This window comes from Hemibagrus wyckioides, linkage group LG20 (assembly GCF_019097595.1).
Source record: "Hemibagrus wyckioides isolate EC202008001 linkage group LG20, SWU_Hwy_1.0, whole genome shotgun sequence".
Taxonomy (NCBI): Eukaryota; Metazoa; Chordata; class Actinopteri; order Siluriformes; family Bagridae; genus Hemibagrus; species Hemibagrus wyckioides.
The window spans coordinates 1,119,417-1,124,158 of NC_080729.1; the positions used below are offsets into that span (position 1 = coordinate 1,119,417).

The following is a 4,742-nucleotide window of genomic DNA, read 5'->3' on the forward strand; positions in this document are numbered from 1 at the left end:
AACACACACACACACCCCTTTAGTGCACTGATGCTGATGATGAAATCTTACCTGAGCTACTTAACTGAGCACTTTTTCCATCTCTCCGCTCCAGAAATAAGGAGGATCAGAGGAGTACAAGGAGTCAGTGGGAGCTTTTTGGAAAGCATCACGTTCTTCTGCTCCAGTCCCACCGATAAACACGAGTTTATCACACAAAAAAAATCTTACAGATAAAGAATCACTCGGTTATTCTCCTCATGATGGATTTGTGCAAAACCTTAAAGCAGCCAGCGAGAAAGAAATGTTACTGTGGGGTTTCGCGCAAAGACACACTGAGAGAGAGAGAGAGAGAGAGAGAGGGAGAGAGAGAGAGAGAGAGGGAGCTGCAGGCGAAGAGTAATTGGATCGGCTCTGGTTCACTGCGGAGTCGATTCACTATGGAGTCGATTCACTTATGCGAGTCAAATCACTAAATTGATTCTCAAGCGAGAATAAATTTATAGCGGCTGTTCTTTTTATTCGGACTTTGCCATATATTCGCCAGTGGTATAAGTAATAAATGATGTTTTAATACATAAAATCGGTTGAATAAAACAAATTAGATAAATTATGCTAAAGCATGATGTTTCAGCTGGGTAAGACTAAACAAGTATAAGAAAGAGGCAAAAATATCCGTCTAGAAAAAAGTTTTGTTTTGTTTTTAGCTTTCTTCCTTGGTTTTCGTCTGTTTTTAGAAACGAATCAAGATCAATGTTATTATATAATGATCTATTAATATAATATACTTTATTATTTTCTAGAGATTTAAATATAGAAAGAAACTAACAGTATAAAAAAGTAAGAGATGGATTGAAATGTTATAATGAATCAAATGAATCAAAACTGGCATGGTTTGTTCAGAAGAATCGAATCATTAAAGTGACTCGTCATGTCATTACTCATGTCATTAGATATCAGTTCTGTCTATCCTAAACTGTACTCTCTGAGGGAGCAGTGAGAGAGAGAGAGAGAGAGAGAGAGAGAGAGAGATCTGCTAGAGCACTTTAAACCGCAGAGATGTTTCCACAACAAAACAAAACATCAACAAAAAAAAACTATTTCTACTTCCGTTTAGGATTTTGGTCTTGTTTTTAAGCGTGTTTAGTTTTTGAACTCTAAAACCAAAAGCAAGCTAAGATAATAAACTTTATAATTTACAATAAAGTAAGAGTGAGTATCTGTGAACACTGCTTTTCTTCCAGTAGGTTTATATACAGGTGAAGATAAATTTCGGTAAAATCATCAAACCAATAATGTTAAGCGTGCAGTTCCTCTGATGGCCACAGGAGGGAGACAAACCATCAGATTTCTCCTTTAACACATCGGATAGTTATTTATTTGAATTTTAAGGTAGAGAGGAAAAGGAGGAATGACTTTTAAAGACATCTTCATGTCAAATAAATTGTTATAAACAGGCATTATATTATATTATATTATATTATATTATATTATATTATATTATATTATATTATATTATATTATATTATATACATTACACCAATTAATTTCTGAGGAGGTGATGAGGTTCTGACTCTTGGTTAGATCAGTGAAGGTTCATGAGAGATTCAGCACTCAGTGTTCTTTATGTCTGGAGCAGAGAGAAGAGATACACAACACACAACAACACAACAACACTATACCACAACAACACAATAACACAACACATCACAATAACACAACACTAAAATACAACACAACACAATAACACAACATCACAACAACACAACAACACAACATCACAACAACACATCACAACACAACATCACAACAACACAACAACACAACAACACAACATCACAACAACACAACATCACAACACAACATCACAACAACACAACAACACAACAACACAACATCACAACATCACAACACAACATCACAACACAACATCACAACACAACATCACAACACAACATCACAACATCACAACAACACAACATCACAACACAACATCACAACAACACAACAACACAACAACACAACATCACAACACAACATCACAACACAACATCACAACAACACAACAACACAACATCACAACAACACAACATCACAACACAACATCACAACAACACAACAACACAACATCACAACAACACAACATCACAACACAACATCACAACAACACAACAACACAACATCACAACACAACATCACAACACAACATCACAACATCACAACAACACAACATCACAACATCACAACACAACATCACAACACAACATCACAACAACACAACAACACAACATCACAACAACACAACATCACAACACAACATCACAACAACACAACATCACAACAACACAACATCACAACACAACAACACAACAACACAACATCACAACAACACAACATCACAACACAACATCACAACACAACATCACAACACAACATCACAACAACACAACAACACAACATCACAACATCACAACACAACATCACAACACAACATCACAACATCACAACAACACAACATCACAACACAACATCACAACAACACAACAACACAACAACACAACATCACAACATCACAACACAACATCACAACACAACATCACAACACAACAACACAACAACACAATAACACAACACATCACAATAACACAACACTAAAATACAACACAACACAATAACACAACATCACAACAACACAACAACACAACATCACAACAACACAACATCACAACAACACAACATCACAACACAACATCACAACAACACAACACAACAACACAACATCACAACAACACAACATCACAACACAACATCACAACACAACATCACAACAACACAACAACACAACATCACAACACAACATCACAACACAACATCACAACATCACAACAACACAACATCACAACACAACATCACAACAACACAACAACACAACATCACAACACAACATCACAACACAACATCACAACACAACATCACAACAACACAACAACACAACATCACATCACAACATCACAACACAACAACACAACATCACAACAACACAACATCACAACATCACAACAACACAACATCACAACATCACAACAACACAACATCACAACAACACAACATCACAACAACACAACAACACAACAACACAACAACACAACATCACAACATAACATCACAACACAACATCACAACAACACAACAACACAACATCACAACAACACAACACAACAACACAACATCACAACATCACAACATCACAACAACACAACATCACAACAACACAACTCAACACAACATCACAACATCACAACATCACAACATCACAACAACACAACTCAACACAACATCACAACATCACATCACAACATCACAACAACACAACATCACAACATCACAACAACACAACAACACAACATCACAACATCACAACATCACAACATCACAACAACACAACATCACAACATCACAACAACACAACTCAACACAACATCACAACAACACAACATCACAACATCACAACAACACAACTCAACACAAAAACACTAAACCCTAAACACTAAAACACAACACTGCAGCACATTGTGTTCTCTCTGCTCTGTGTGTGTGTGTGTGTGTGGGTGTGTGTGTGTGTGTGTGTGGGTGTGTGCGTGTGTGTGTGTGTGTGTGTGGACAGGGAAATCGTTTTAAACCTAAAACGTCCGCTTGGAAATAATGTGACTGCTCACAAACTTCCTTTAAAACTCCTGAGTGATTGAAGCTGTGGTCACTCGCTCCGCTCCTGGACATCATCATCACACCCAGACGTTCTCCTTCTACCTTCTTGTTAGTAAAGAGTGTTGGACTGATTCGCACTTTCTTGGTCTTTACACGTTTGCTTTGTAAACACTGGGTCTGTAGCTCCGCCTACATCACGTGTTACCTTTCCACGTGATGACATAGTACGTAGCGTCGCAGACGCGTATCCCAGAGCTAGCGCTAGATGAGATTTTCTGGTTAAAAAGTCTACAATTTATTATTTCTTTAAGAAACTGACCGATGGTGTGTGTAGATCAGATCCTTCTTCCTGGACTGGGATGGAGGTTTAGAGTTCTCTGAAGCTGCATTTAAACTGCATTCTGGAAGGTCAGACTCACGGTCACTGCTGAAGTCCACTATATGGAGAAACATCCTGAAATGTTCTCCTCAAAAAACATCATTTCTTTACCACTGAAGAAAGAAAGACATGAACAGGAGGACGAGGAGGTGAGGAGATGATCTGTAGATTTCTGTTCTGGAAGTAAACTTCTCCTTTAAGTAAGTCTGTAATCTCTGGTAGATTGCGGTTGTTGATTAGTTTCCTCTTGCAGCACTCAGGTGTTTAGAGAGATCAGGTGTTTAGAGAGATCAGGTGTTTAGAGAGATCAGGTGTTTAGAGAGATCAGGTGTTTAGAGAGATCAGGTGTTTAGAGAGATCAGGTGTTTAGAGAGATCACTAATAAATAAAATATTCTACTGAAAGAAGCCACAAGGAGACAAGACAATTCCCCAAGTATTTAAATATCTGTGATAGTTTGGGATTTACTCAGAGAGAGAGAGAGTGAGAGTGTGTATGTGGTGTGTGTGTGTGTGTGTTTGTGTATGTGGTGTGTGTGTGTGTGTGTGTGTTTGTGTATGTGGTGTGTGTGTGTGTGTGTTTGTGTATGTGGTGTGTGTGTTTGTGTATGTGGTGTGTGTGTGTGTGTGTTTGTGTATGTGGTGTGTGTGTGTGTGTGTGTGTTTGTGTATGTGGTGTG

General features: G+C 37.9%; 1 protein-coding gene across 1 annotated transcript in view; it reads right to left on the reverse strand.

Annotated features, from left to right (window-relative positions):
- kcnb2a (potassium voltage-gated channel subfamily B member 2a) overlaps positions 1-279 on the reverse strand; it is a 38,410-nt gene extending 38,131 nt beyond the window's left edge. The window contains exon 1 of the mRNA XM_058418400.1: positions 52-279. The gene's annotated coding sequence lies outside the window, so the exon portion shown is untranslated. The remainder of the gene's footprint in view (positions 1-51) is intronic.
- Positions 280-4,742: the final 4,463 nt, after the last annotated feature.